The sequence below is a fragment of the Daucus carota genome, chromosome 1 (assembly GCF_001625215.2).
Source record: "Daucus carota subsp. sativus chromosome 1, DH1 v3.0, whole genome shotgun sequence".
Classification (NCBI taxonomy): Eukaryota; Viridiplantae; Streptophyta; class Magnoliopsida; order Apiales; family Apiaceae; genus Daucus; species Daucus carota.
Window position 1 is genome coordinate 6630962 of NC_030381.2, and position 16727 is coordinate 6647688.

Consider the following 16727-nt stretch of genomic DNA (forward strand, 5'->3'; position numbering starts at 1 on the left):
ACTCTATTTAATAATAAACAAAAAAGTTTAGATACCATAAAGTAGAAATAAACATGTAACGCTATTTAGATACCTGGATATTAACAAAAGATCAGAAGCACTCAATATTCCATACCTTACGAAGTCAAATTTATTCTATGTACTACAAAATAAAATACATGGTGAAGACCTTGGGATGTATATCCTCTTCCGTCAAGAGGCTACGGTCACAATTGAGGTATTTGAATTTTATTTTGTCAATGTAGAGCATCATGATTTTCTTTCACCTCCGATGAGGATCGTGAATTTTGGGTTGATCAATCTAAACCATCAACAATTATGTGGCCTGCTCGACACTTACGGTCTTAAAAAATCATGAAAAATCAATATCAAGAAAAGTTTAATCAATATCAACAAAACAGGGAGAATTACCGCATTCATCACGACCGGCTTGAGCTTTAACAACAGTTTCATCACAAATAGGCGGATTGGTGCTTTCATCTGGAATGGTCGGAACAATCCTACGTCGCTGGGCTGCACAAACAAAAACACATTCAATGCAATTAATAGACTCTTAATTTTATACAGTGTGTATGAAATGGTGCAAGTCAGAGACAAAGCGTACAAATACGCGAAGCATTTGGAGAAGTTGATCCGGGCAGATTCCGTTTGCGTCCTGATGTAAATTCCATTTACGCATGCAGATTTACATCATTGAACAATTCTTTCTGAAAAAAGACCAGTAAAAGAACATCACCTGTTGCATCCATGAGACAACGCTCTTAGTCCAGGTACCTCTGTTGTTCCTTGAAATAACCTACAGGAACAAAGTTAGAAAATCCATATTAATACCAAAAATTAAATTGTAAACATCTATTATCGATCATCCACGATTATGGAAAACTAAACGCGGCTGTATTTGGCAAAACCACATCTCGAACATATTACCCATATGTTTGACCCAGGATGCCACCTCGTTAGACCCGATCCAGACCTGTTCCAAGGCTAGAATAACATAAACATTGAAAAAAGGAGGATGCGCAAACAATTTCCGATCTTCCTAGACAGTCCAATGGAACTGGAACAACGCTGGTGATACTGGAAGATTCTCTTGTCATACAAAAAGCTCAATGAGTGGCTTGATCAATGGAACAGCAATAAATGCCACGCTCCTGATATGGCAGGAACTTGCTGCATGCCCGGTGGAAATCGGGTGGGTCGCATAAAAACCCCGAATATTCTTTCATAGTGTTAAGTTGAATGAGAAAGCTGCCGGGTCGATCCGAAGCTTAATGGGTTCATCCAAGAAAAAATGAAATTACTAAAACAGCCTTAAAAAATACTCATGCTTTAAGAATTATATAGATTTGTAGATAAGGAAAAATAGTCAAAGTTTATTTGATTTAACTGATTTTGGCCGTTATTATTACAATCCTTTTTTTTTTTTGTATAATATACACTGGTTTCCAAATTCAATATATTCAATTTCCAAATCAAGACTTTTTGTTATAATTCCTAATCAGTGGAACACGTTTTAACACCACAATTTTAGCTCTTGATAATGAAGTATTTATATATTAATTTTTTTTATATTTTCCGATACATGAGTATAGACTGCTATAACTCATAGCAAGTAAGGAAACGTAATCGAATATAATTTGATTTTTACTTATTTTAGCATCTATTACTACAATATTTTTTTCATATAATTTGTGCGGTTTCTATTTTCACTATATTAAATTTTAAAATCATTTTTTTGTTATAATTTCCGATTAATGGAGTATTTTTTTCACTCCGCAATTTTAACTCTTGATAATGAAGTTTCTATATAATAGACTTTTTAAATTTTCATATACATGAATCTAGCTTGCTATAACTTATACTCCCAAAATACATGTCACTTTGAGTTTTTTCATGTAATTTTAGATGCAAAAATAATATACTTCTACATATTATTTTTCAAAATTTCCTTTTCTGAATAAAAATATAGATGTTAAATTTTTTATTCAGAAAAAGAAATTTTGAAAAATAATATGTAGAAGTATATTATTTTGCATCTCAAATTACGTGAAAAAAGTCAAAGTGACATGTGTTTTAAGGAAACAGGTCAAAGTTTGTTTGATTTTCAATGATTTTGTCATTTATTATTACAAGTCATTTTTTTATAAAATGTAGTGTCTTCCATATACACTATATTCATTAAGCAACTCAAGAGTTTTTGTTTTGATTTCAAATTAATGGAGTCCTTTCTCACTCCATAATTTCAGCTTTTGATAAGGAAGTTTCCATATACAAGATTTTAAAAAAAAATCATACTCGTGAGCGTAGCACGGGCCAAAATGCTATTAGCTTATTTTTATTTAAATAAAATTTGATAAATTACCATATTTTCATTTAAATAACTTAACCATAGAAATTTTTACATACAGTTTATTATAATTTTTTGTTATTTCATTTAAGATACGAGATGACGCCGCCGAGAAATTTTGTTTTCTATTCAAATATATAAAAAGTCGAAACATTAATTCGAGAAAATATTATGGAATGAAAAGTCTTATAAAAACTCGAATACTGCTCTTAATAATAAAGTTTTTATATATTAATTTTTTTATCTTTTCCGATACATGCGTATAGACTGCTATAAGTCGCAAGTAAGAAAACATAGTCAAACATAATTTGATTTCCACTTATTTTAGCATTTATTACTACAATATTTTTTCGTATAATTTGTGCGGTTTCTATTTTCACTATATTCAATTTTCAAATCGACTTTTTGTTATAATTTCCGATTAACGGAGCATTTTTTTACTCCACGGTTTTAACTCTTGATAAGGAAGTTTCTATATATTAGACTTTTTAAATTTTCAGATACATGAATCTAACCTTCTATAACTTATATGTAGATAAGAAAACATAAGCAAAGTTTATTTTATTTTCAATGATTTTGGCATTTATTATTACAATTCATTTTTGTATAAAATATAGTGGCTTCCATATACACTATATTCAATAAGCAAATCAAGATTTTTTGTTATAATTTCAAATTAATGGAATCTTTTCTCACTCCATAATCTCAGCTCTTGATAAGTAAGTTTTCATATACAAGATTTTTCAAAAACTTTCGATACATGGATCTGGACTGCTATAGCTTATATGCGAATAGGGAAGTCAAACTTCATTTGATTTCCACTGATTATGACATCTATTATTACAATATATTTTCGTTTAATTTATGTGGTTTCCATGTTTATTATATTCAATTTTAAAATCAAGACTTTTTGTTTTAATTGCATTATTAATAGAGTATCTTTTCACTCCACGATTTTAGGTCTTGATAAGTAAGTTTTTATATATTTGACTTTTGAAATTTTCGGATAAATAGGTCTATCCTGCTATAACTCATATGTAAATATAGAAAGGTAATCCATGTTTATTTGATTTTCGCTGATTTTGATATTTATTATTACAATTCTTTTTTCTAATATATGTACATGTTTTCATATTCACCACATTCAGTTTTCAAATCTAGACTTTATTTATATAATTTCATATCAATGGAACACTCTTTTTACTTCACAATTTTAGTTCTTGATGATGAAGTTTTTATATATTAGATTTTTTTAATTTCCAAAGGATCTAGCAAGTTATAATTCATATGCAAATAAGAAAACGTAATCAAACTTAATTTAATTTTCACTACTTTTAGCATATATTACTACAATGTTTTTTTGTATAATTTGTGCAGGTTCCATTTCACCACATTCAATTTTCAAATTAAGATTTTCAGTTATGGTTTTTGATTAATAGAGTATTTTTTTCACTCCACCATTTTAACTTCTAATTCGGAAGTTTTTATATATCAGATAAAAATACAAAAAATCATGTCCGTGTGCGTAGCACGGGCCAAAATGCTATGAGTATATATTTATTTAAATAAAAATTTGATAAATGAGCATATTAGAAGTTTAAATAACTTAACAATAAAATTTTTTACATACAGTTAATTATAATTTTTTGTTATTTTATTTAAGATACGAGAGGTCGCCGTTAAGCGACCGGAGACCCTGAGAAATTTTAATTATATAGTCATTGCTATTTTTATGTCTTTTATAAATATTTTAGTAATATTTACCTAATATTTTTAATTATTTTAAAAATTGTAATAATGATTTAATAATAGATCTATTAACTTATAAATTTTTATTCCAAACATAAAAAATTATTATTATATTAAATATTTGGTTATATTAATGATACTAATGAAAAATCTATTCCGTTATAAAAAATATACAGAATTTATTCCATTATAAATATTTATCACGTATAACTTCTTATTATCAATTTTCAATATAGGCAATAATTGTAGCATATAATTTTATTAATGTAACTGAATTATGACCACATATGTATTCCTTTATTGATGTATTCCTTAGAGGTTAATTATTCCTTAACTTATATATAAATTTTTATTAACGACCGGAGGAAATTCTATCATCAACATATTCACCTTAAATTTATAATTAAGGAATGGATGGAAGCTTTATAATCTGCATATTCAGGTTAAGAGGGATGTATTGGATTTGATTTCAAAGCATTTTTTTCATTCATGAAATCCGAGGGTATTCGATTGGGATTGTTTGAAATCTATTAAAATCTTGAGGTATTCAATTGGGATTTTAAATTATGCTACAAAATCAGGTGGTATTCAACTGGAATTTTAAATTATGCTTTAAAATCCGATGGTATTCAATTGGTATTGTTTAAAATCCATTAAAATCTGATAATATTCAAATGCTGATGGATTTTTTTGGATTTTATAAAATGATGAATTTTGTGGCAGTCTTCAGTGTATTTTAAGTTTTTTGAAATCCCACCAAAATCAATGGGATTTTAAAGCATTGTGCTTAAATCCTATCAACTCTGCCACATTTTATCAAGAATCCGCACAAAATCAAAATCACATACAATCCATTAAAATCCCAATCGAATACACCCCCGTAAGTTTAAAATTATTTCTGTTTCTAAATAAAAAGATTTATATAGTCCGCGTCGTTATAATTTGTGTTGCGTGATTTTATTTTATTTCAATCAAATTCGTATATATTATCTTTAACATTTACAACGTACTTATCGCCAATAACATAACACGATCGTTATGACTCTTACATACGTTCCCTTTCATAACTTATATTTCATATCATACTGTTTGTTAATAAAAAATGTATAGCTTAACTAGCTAGATAAAATAAAACAAAAAATCATACCCGTGTGCGAAGCACGGACCAAAATGCTATGAGCATATTTTCATTTAAATAACTTAACAATATAATTTTTTACGTAGAATTAATTGTAATTTTGTTATTTTAGTTAAGATGTGAGGGGTCGCCGTTAGGCGACCCCGAAAAAGTTTAATTATATAGTCATTATTATTTTCAAGTTTTTATAAATATTATAGAAACAATTACCTAATATTTTTTATTATTTTAAGTATACAAATAATGATTTGATAATAGATCCATAAACTTATAAATGTTTATTCAAACTTGAAATATTATTATTATATTAAATATTTGGTTATATTAATAATACTAATGAAAAATCTATTTTTTTTTTCCGATAAGCAAAGATAAATTAGAAAGCCAAACGGCACTTACAATAGAAAAGATCCTAGAAGAAACCAAAAAGGACAAAAGAAAACAATAGCTAAAAATTAAAGAACCAATCCATGTCCCATGCCTCGGAATCTCCCTGACCAGAAGATTCACCGACTTCAAAAGTAGACGGCACAGAGTTGAGAAAGTCCGCAAATTGAGGAATGTCCAAAGCCAGCCTTTCCTCTTCTGAATCAGTTAAAACATCCTTCCACATCACATCCTTTCCTTTCTCGACAGAAATCTCTGCAGGAGCCAACTGACCATTTGATTTGATCATCTCATCATACAAATCTCCTTTTGCAGCTTGAGACATCAGATCCTCCAGGGCCTTTTCTTCAATCTGCACAAACTTGGAGGAGCCTTGCACGGGTTCTTCAGGAGGGGACCCTTGCTCCACTTCACCTCTTCCGAAGTTAGGCTTGATTTCAAAGATGGCGAGGTTTGGACCTAAACCAATATCCATGTCTAGAATGTCCACCAGGAAGCCAAACGGGGAACGGACTTCAACCAAACAAGTGTGATGGCGGAAGCCATGCTCAGCTAAGAACTGAGGAGCCCAATTCCTGGTGGGGAGCGCCGTTATAATTTCTGTTGCGTAATTTTTTTTTCCAATCGAATCGTGTATATTATCTTTAATGTTTTCAACGTACTGACCGCCAATAACATAACTCGAGTATTTTGACTCTTACATATGTTGGTTTTCATAACTTATATCTCATATCATATTGTTTCTTAATAAAATATGTATAGGTTAACTTGATAAAAAACAAAAAATCATACATGTGTGCATAGCACAGGCCGAAATGATATGAGCATATTTTTATTTTAATTTTTTTTTCGACAAATGAGCATATTTTCATTTAAATAATTTAAGAATAAAATTTTTTGCATACAGTTTATTATATTTTTTTTGTTATTTTATTTAGGATACAAGGGGTATCTGTTAGGCGATGCCGAGAAATTTTAATTAAATAGTCATTAATATTTTCATGTCTTTTATAAATATTTTAGAAACAATTACCTAATATTATTTTATTATTTTAACTATACAAATAATGATTTGATAATAGATCCATAAACTTATAAATTTTTATTCCAAACATGAAATATTATTATTATATTAAATATTTGGTTATATTAATGATACTAATGAAAAATCTATTCCGTGATAAAATCAATACAGAATTTATTCCATTATAGATATTTATCACGTATATCTTCTTATTATCAATTTTCAGTATAGGCAATAATTGTAGCATATAGTTTTAGTAATGTAACTGAATTGTGACTACATATGTATTCCTTTATTGATGTATTCTTTTAAAGTTAATTATTTCTTAACCTATTTATCAATTTTTATTAATGACGGAGGAAACTCTATCATCAGCATATTCACCTTAATTTTATAATTAAGAAATGGATGGAAACTTTATAATCCGCATAATCAGGTTAAGTTTATAATTATTCATGTTTCTAAATACAAAGATTTATATAGTCCGCGTTGTTATAATTTCTGTTGCGTGATTTTATTTTTTTCATTCGACATTCGTATATATAATTTTTAACATCTACAACGTACTGATCACCAATAACATAACTCGAATATTTTGACTCTTACATACGTGCCTTTTATAACTTATATCTCATATGTTTGTTAATAAAAAATGTATAGGTTAACTAGGTAAAAAACAAAAAATCATACCCGTGTGCCTAGCACGGGCCAAAATAAGTAGTTTGACCGCGTCGATTACCCGTCAGATTTGGGGTTAATCAAGACAGAAAGTATAAGTTAAGTTGATAAAAAATCAAAGAATCAATACCCGTGTGCGTAGCACGGGCAAAAAATGCTAGTTTATATTAATCCATGAGTTCTTCACCCATGTAACATATCTTATGGAATAATTTTTCAAATTTTTTCTTATTGATTTCATAAATATTCTTTAAGATGTTACCTACGAATACGATAAAAAATGTACGTTTGTGTTTTATTTAATTTTAAACGGTAAATCTAAAAACAAATAAATTAATTCATTAAGTGACTTGCTAATTTAAAATTTTCATATATTAATTCAATATCTTCTTTTGTCGAGATTCTTTAAGGTGTTACATAGCCATATAATAAAAAAATATGGTTGTGTTTTTATAAAATTTATTTATAGAGATTTATTATTTGATCAATATGAAGATTCATTAAGGTGTTCTCAAAAAATACTAAGGCTCTAATGAGAAATCTAACAACATTTTTTTGCTCGTAAATATTTAGGTTTCTGCATAATATATAAATTGTTCTAATATAAAATTTAATATAATTTTTTAATAAATATTGTGAATTTTCAATTTTATACAAGTTTCATATTTGTTTATATTTTTACTTATCTTTTCATTGATTCATTTTAGTGTTCTGGTGTAAGATTCAATATTTAAATATTGTAGTATAAGATTAAATATTGTATTATTTCAGAATAAAAATTCTATTAAGCTGTTGTTTCTTTATTTGTTAAACTATTACATTAGCTTTGGAGGTAAGAATCGGAAGAGAATCCTCAAATAATGGAAAGGATCTCACTTGTAGCGCAAATCGTACTAGAGAAATATAAATATGGAAAACTAGTAATGAAAAATTTAAATTTCATAATCATTAAATACATACAATGCATACATCGTGGGATTGTAAATGTGTGCATTAATGTACACCTTCAATGTGAATATAGTAAAACTTTAATACAATCTCTTAATATGGTAAAACTTAAATACAAATCTTTTAATAATATAAGAATCTCTATAAGAACACTAGGGAGAAATAAACAAGCCTATCACACATGCTTTTTCCACGTACAGTCCTCGTTCTTATTGGGACGTCCGTTTCTTGCTCTTTATCATCTGGTCACCTACATCCTACAAATTATTTCGTTGTGGTATTCCTAGCTTTATCGCTCCTCTCAGTTGATAGACGAACATCAAACCCAGACAATCCCCCATAATGTTTGTAGAAGAAAAAATCTTCATCAAGATTATTAAAACGTTGATCTAAAAATGGTTTCGACGCTGGAAGACATTTTGGAATCCAATCCTTACCTAGATCTTGTAAATCAAAATCAAAATCGCTAGAAGTACAAAAAACCTTCAAATGCACTGTTGCTTCTGAAACCTAATAAAGAACCAGAAAAGGAATAACTATATTTGGAATGAACTAGGGTTCTATATCATATACGGGTAAACATGAAAAAGAACACAAAAACGAACCAGATGTATTTAAGAATTCTTGGGTTGAATCAGAATCCTCCATGAAAGCTTGTTGACATGTGATATTTTTTTACCAACAACAGATGAAAAAATATTTGTGATGATTAGAGTATGTTAATCACAGCAGCGTCAATCAAATCTTCAATAATAAACAAACAGACAATATTACATTGACAACTGTAACGAACATAAAGGGAAACAGATAATTTGGAGGTGAGAATCAATTAAGGAGAGTAATGAAGGAAAGTTTTGTAATAAATCTGCAATTGATACACTTAAAGATACGTATAAAAAATTTGTGTGTTTAAAATGTTCCATATACTGCCCTTGTAGATAATTAATTGAATTTATGCAGTATGTAGAGTATTTAATCTAATCACAAGATCAAGACTGATCCAACGGATGGAAATCACGTCTCTCATGTCTCTCGCTAAGGCTCCGTCTCTTTTGAACCTCCCCCTATATATATATATATATATATATATATATATATATATATATATATATATATATATATATATATATAGACACACACACACATACATACATATCATTTAATTATATAACCAACAACTTTTAACATAAGTTATTAGTCAAAAGAATAAAATTCGGTAATGCGGAAAAAAAGTCATACAAATGTTGCTTATATATTAATAATATGTTTGACACATATTATTCAACTAGTATATTGAAAAATAAATAATACTCTAAATTATATATTATCTGCGGATAAAGGTTGGAAGACAACAATTTATTCTTGTAAAATTCATCACCACTAAAAATAAAAAATTACATATTGATCTAACACATCTTAACATGTTCCCCACACACACACATATATCAATTGATAAGAGACAATTTCTTATAACAATTATTAGTCAAAAGAATGAAATTCAGCAATGCGGAAAAAAATGACATTACTTATAAATGTTGCTTTTATATATTAACGTTTGATATGTATTTTTTTAATAAAATAAAAAAAATAAATCATAATAATTTAACACACCACAACTTTAAAAAAAATAAAATAACAGGAGGCCATTATTCCACCCCCTCACATTCAAACTTCACCTTTTGGAAATAACAACCTCTTCCCCCTCAAATACACTTCCTCAAACTCGTCCTCAGTGGATTCATCATCGGAGCTAAAGGTTGACTGGTTGTGCTTAGAGAACTCTGCCGCACACCGACCTTGCATCGTGGTACAAATACCATGGGTAAGAGCCATGGGAACCGGCCACACTTGTTGTGGCACTCCACCTTCAGGCACAATCCAATATCCTCTCCCTGGTATAAACACTGGACGAGGTCCTACAGGCGCATGTCCTCCGGTCTTCGAACCACTATCATCATCGACAAGCTCTGAGGGCACTCTGCCCCTACCCTGCCCCTTTATGTTCTTCTCCTTCCTGGGGGCACTCTGCGGCTCTGAGGAAGAAGAACCTGCCATTTCCTTCTTGATGGATTTTGGAATAGAATTGGCTTTGGGGATATCTTTGATTGGAGATATGTTTTAGTACCTACAATTTGATGCAGACAATATGTTTATATACTAGTAGATGAGGGTATACTTGCACCAATTTCTCTGAAATAGGCAAATTTTAAAATATGTAAATTCTGCAGGATATTATTTTGATGCTATATTTTTCCTAATCTAGCCCAATCACACCGTTATTTTATACTTTTGACTTTTGACTTTGGAATCTGAATACTTTTGACTTTTGACTTTGGAATCTGAATATAATCATTTTGGGCTTTTTAGCTTGGGCTTTTCAAGTATGAGTTTTGTTCACTCAAAGTTCAAATATGAAAGTATTTAGTTGAATTTTTTTTATAAAAAAATCATAAATCGAACCCACAAGGTACAAGATACAAAAGAGATGGTGTGACATGGTTTTGAGAATAAAGTTTTTAAAATATTGTTTTCAACATTCTTGTATATATCTTCTTTTATCATATTAAGTATCAGTTTTGTCACAATTCGTAGATACAAAAATTTCATCACACAATGTCTCATCGGATTTTTTGCTTTTTTTATAATACTCTCTAAAATATCATGTTTTACTTGAGAACATTTATCAAACACATAGTTATCAGACTCTCCATTAAGGATAAACTTTTTTTTTATTCTCATTCAATTATGTTTGTGAAATTTTCATCAACATAATACAAAATCATGAAAATTATTATATTTATACATTTTTAAATTGTGAAGTTATAGGAATATACATAATGTCAAAACGTCTTTGTACATTTTTAGTGCATCCAAGAAAATATTAATTTCTAAATATCCATTAAAGGACATAAAATTCACTTTTATTATTTGGGTTTTATTATTTTTTATTCAAAAAATATATTTTTTCTAACTATCATGTAAAAGACATAAATCCACTTATTTTTGAGGATTTCTTTATATTATCCTTGGAGAGCTTTAATACTGAATCTCTCTACATAGGTTATCAGGGTACAAGAATCCTATCATCTTTAAAATGATAAAATTAATCATTATATTTAGGATGATAAAATTCTTCAACTCCATTTATATTATCTTCCTCTTCTAAAACATTGTTTTCACTCACTAATATAGGTACAACTTCAAATTAACTTGTAACGCCAAATCATTAATCATGAAAAGACCTTGATATTAGTTGACACAGCAAGGATGAAAAAAATATCTTAATTTATAGGGGAACATACGACTTCATTATTATGAATTCGAACATGATAAATTTATAACTAATGAGAAGATATTAGAAAAGTCTCAAGAATTTTTATTCAAACATTTCGATATATCTTAATATTTTTGTACATATCAAATGCTTAAATAAAAAATTGTATCAATTTACTTAAACGAAAATTGTGTCAATTTACTTAAATAATTATCAATTGGAGAAATTTGTTTTGATGCGAAATTTTTAAACAAAGAAAAGGTCCTAATCCTGTAAATCATCGTTCTGCTCGTTACACATAAACTTCCCTATTATAACCAAAATCCCCTCTTCACTAAATCAGACCTGGTCTTGTATCATTCAAATGCCCCCTTTACGAAACCTGATCTTCTTGCCCATCAATACCACCTCATCATACTCTTCTTCATCAGTTGGAACCCTGTGGTATATTTTGTGCTATTGTTGTTCACTCCTGCAAAATCTTTTTGAAATAGATTTATTTTAATAACAAATACTTTGTGATTGATTATACGAAATTTAACTTAATATATATATATACCTGCGCACACACACACACACACATATATATATATATATATAGACACACACCGCGTATTGGCAACTCATATAATGTCTAATATTTTTTTAGTTTTTTTATTAGATACTGCCTTCATGTACAAATATTTGTCTAAACCCATCACATAAACACCTATACATGACTAATATTAACTGTGGTAATACATATGTTAAATTACAAAGAAAATTCAAAATAACAAATGTAAAATGTGAGCATAAAAGTTAAAATTCATATTCATAAGATTCTGTATTCACTACCAATATGTACAATCATTATCATCATCATCAATGATGTCAGCACAACTATGCATGATCATTATCGTCATCATCAATGATGTCACGTGGAATTAGCCACAAATGACCGTTTTTCGATAGGTATTGAGGTATGTAAGACTATGTTTCTTGTTATTATGTTGATAGCTAGATCCCTGCCCAATTATATTTGTATTTAGCTAGATCCGCCGCTGCCCAATTATTTTTGTATCTAGCATCTTAATTATTTTTTGCCGGTTTCAAAAAAAAGTATTTCCTATCAATTATATTAAATTTATATAGGGCACCCAATTCTACTTTTCATAAATTTTTATCAAAATGAGTAAATAATTATATTTACAAATGACTGTTTTTCGATAGGCATTGAAGTACATAAGATAGGAATTGTGGTATGTAAGACTATGTTTCTTGTTATTATGTTGATAGCTAGATCCCGTGCCCAATTATATTTGTATTTAGCTAAATCCGTCGCTGCCCAATTATTTTTGTATCTAACATCGTAATTATTTTTTGCCGGTTTCAAAAAAGAAGTATTTCCTATCAATTATATTAAATTTATATAAGGCACCCAATTATACTTTTCATAAATTTTTATCAAAATGCGTAAATAATTATATTTACAAAAAAAAATCATGAAAAAATTAATATTAAATGATGTAAAAACTTGGTTTCAAATTTATATAATACCTAACACTTTGGGTAGATTTTACTTTAAGGCCTGATTTGGTTGCTAATATTATTAGTAGGATAGCATCGACTTGGTTATTGATGTCCAAGGGCATGTGACTTGGTTATTGATGTCCAAGGGCATGTAACAGCTCAAGTAAAAGATACTATATTGAGTAGAAAATAGTGTAGTTAAATTCTATAAATATAGAAAATGAAAAAGGCAAAATAACTTTATTTGTGATTGAAAATTGATAGATTAATGATGTGTTAGTTAGGGCCTTATCTAAGTTAAAACCTATTATTATCGGTAGATTTTGCTTGTCGATGAGTAAATTTTTGTTTACGACTATATTTGATAAGAATTGATAGTAGCTTGTAAAGAATTGAATCTCGCATTTATCATTAGTTTCCTGTTACATATGGTATAATATAAAATACACGATCATTTTCCACAAAGATTTTCAGCTACATGATAGGAAATTAATTATCGTTTAACGTGTTATGTGAGTATAAACTTCTTAATTACAACTTTATATAATCACACAACTATATTTTTGTTAAGATGTGATCATTGACCAACTTTCCTTTGATGCTAATTGCCTCACCCTCTACTTTCTTACACTAAAATCTTGGTACATATGGGATTAATTCTGTAAAATATTAAACCCTAGGAGAGATTAGGGACAATAGTGTACAAATACCTATAATTTGAGTTTTTTGACGGATATCTCTTAATTAATTTTGTTGTCATGATTTTGACTCAACATTATTGACATGTTTTTAAGTTTTATTATAATACAATTTTAAACTCATTGAGCGGTAAAATTATTATAGGAACTTGATAAAAGTTAAACATATAACTTAATAATAGTAACTATTTTGTGATAATTGTTGAAATTTAATTATGTATTAATCGTTGATTATTTTTAAATTAATTTTATAAGTCTAATCAATCCATACCTTGTTAATCTATAACAAGGCTGGAATAAGCATGAGTAATCAAATGAATAAAGCACTTTGTAGCGAAACTGATTGCAAAAGATGGGAAATCGGCCACATTAAAATGATGCGAATCGGGCTTTAATGAGTTCAAATATGCAACGTCAAGAAGTTCCTCTTTCTCAATCCGAGAAGTGTATTGTTGGAACTGGGTTGGAACGCCAGGCGGCTCTTCTTCGTTTCGGATCGAAAATAAAAGAGTTGAGTAAATCAAAATGGACTAGTCCCAAGATCAAGTCCTAGACAAGGGGACCTTATTTTAACAGCCGTTGCAGTTTGAGCAGCAAAGGGCGTACCCCTTGTGTACCCTTGAATCCACAAGTACATGACAACTGAGTTATTTACCTAAAAATTATTAACCTAGGAGACTTGTAATTAGTAAGGATTTCAATACCTAGTCATATGTAGTCAAAGCACTAGCTTAATTGATAAGTAAATTCATTTAGACGACGACTATTGAACTTAGTTGAATTTGTTAAGTACAGCACATCAACATGCACATCATCATTATAATTTAAACCCAACTCTTCCCCTAAAAAATTGTAAAATCTAAACAAGTAAAACACCCTAATTTTATCATAATTATCTCAATAATTTCGCACCATTACTGCGACCTTTATCCACAACCATTATAACAGATGCAAATTAAATCATCGCCAACAGGTCTTACCCTTATTGTATCTTCTCTAATCTTGGTTATGAAAAATCTATAAGTTCAATATGTTTGTTATATATATCCAGAAGTTATTGGAATTTAAAATTAAATCACACATACTTAAAATTACACATGCACGTACATGAAAAGAAACATCACTATCTCTTATTTATCTATAAAATTTGTATGGGCCATGAAATAATTGAGTCACATTTTGCTACTTAGATTTATAATTTGAGTGTGGGTTGGTTTGCTACTTTGATGTGTAGTTTATTAATAAAATTAAAAAAATAAATCATATTATATTGACACACCACAACTTACAAAACAAAAATAACGCCATTATCCACTATCCATTCCAATTCCACCCCTGACATTCAAATGTCACGTTTTCGAAACAAAAACCTCTTTCCCCCTCAAACTCCTCCTATACATCATCGGTGCTAAAGGTTGACTGGTTCTGCCTTGAGAACTCTGCCGCACAGGGATCTTGCATCGTGGTGCAAATACCATGTGGGTAAGAGCCATGGACACCGGCGACACTTGTTGTGGCCCTCCACCTTGAGGCACAATCCAGTATCCTCTCCCTGGTATAAACAGTGGATGAGGTCCTACAGGCGCCTGTCCTCCGGTCTTCGAACCACCATCATCATGGACAAGCTCAGCTTCTTTATCTGTCTCAGTGATTTAGGGGGTGCCACTCTTTGCCCTAGTGATGGACTCCTCTGCATGTTCGAAAAGCTACTGAATTGTATCGCCGTCAGAATTCAAACCCAGATCTTCAGTTAGCTGGAAGATTCGAGCAGCACATGGAGCGGACACTCGGATTCTCCTGCCCCTTTATGTTCTTCTCCGGGGACACGCGGTAGCTCTGAAGAAGAAGAATCTGTCATTTCCTTCTTCTGAAGAAGAATCTACCATTTCCTTCTTCATGGATTCTCCTGAGTCCTGCCCCTACCCTGCCCCTTTATGTTTTGAAAAATATATAATATGATCCTTACAAAAAAATATATTATATGATTAATATATCCCTTATGTTTGATACCCAATTATAATGAAAATTTTATTAGTTAATTATCCTGAAATTAAAAAAAAATCAAATAATATCCCACCATTGTTGCAACCTTTATCCACAGCTATCATAATAGATGCAAATCCAATCATCGTCTGTAAATTCAATATGTTTGTCATATATATGCAGAAACTATTAAAAGATAAAAATTAAATTAGACATACTTCATGAAATTACACACAGATGAAAAGGGAGATCACTAAAATCACTTATTTATCTATAAAATTTGTATAAGCAATGAAATAAAGTTGGGCAAATCTTGACATATGAATGGCTTATATTACGATTTGCTACTTAAGATCTTGTCAATGTTACGAATTATAATTTGAGTGTGGGGCGTCTGCGGATAAGATTTTTCCAAGCAAGCACCACAACCAATTGCTCTAAATAAAAATAGTAAATGATATTTTGATCTTACACATCTTCATATGTTTCATATATATAACCAACAACTTCTAACATAAGTTATTAGTCAAAAGAATAAAATTCGGTAATGCAGAAAAAAAGTCATACAAATGTTGCTTATATATTAATAATATGTTTGACACATATTATTCAACTAGTATATTGAAAAATAAATAATACTTGGTTTTGTGAAATCAATTTTTTTATCTTTTATGTTCATCCCTATTTGTAATTATATGTAAATTTTTAATACAAAAGAACTCAAAAATATATAAAAATATGAACTAAACATTATTCTAAATAAATTAGTCACTCAAAAATATTTTAAATCAACCATATTCATTCTACCAACATGATATCAGAATCTCAAACCAATACCAGGATATCTAATTACTCATGCCCCATTTGAACCAAAGGAGCTTTAATTGATCTATCAATTTAAATGCCTAACTTTCTATTTTATAATTCATTAAGATGTTGTGTAACTCATGAAATCTTTATAGTGTATAGTTAAAAAATTAGCAATACAATAA

General features: G+C 29.3%; 1 long non-coding RNA gene across 1 annotated transcript; it reads right to left on the reverse strand.

Annotated features, from left to right (window-relative positions):
• Positions 1–412: 412 nt before the first annotated feature.
• LOC108217186 (uncharacterized) lies at positions 413–810 on the reverse strand. Its single transcript, XR_010289751.1, has 3 exons — positions 737–810; positions 605–655; positions 413–513 (listed from the first exon to the last, which is right to left on the reverse strand). It is a non-coding gene; the product is annotated as an uncharacterized LOC108217186 (long non-coding RNA).
• Positions 811–16727: the final 15917 nt, after the last annotated feature.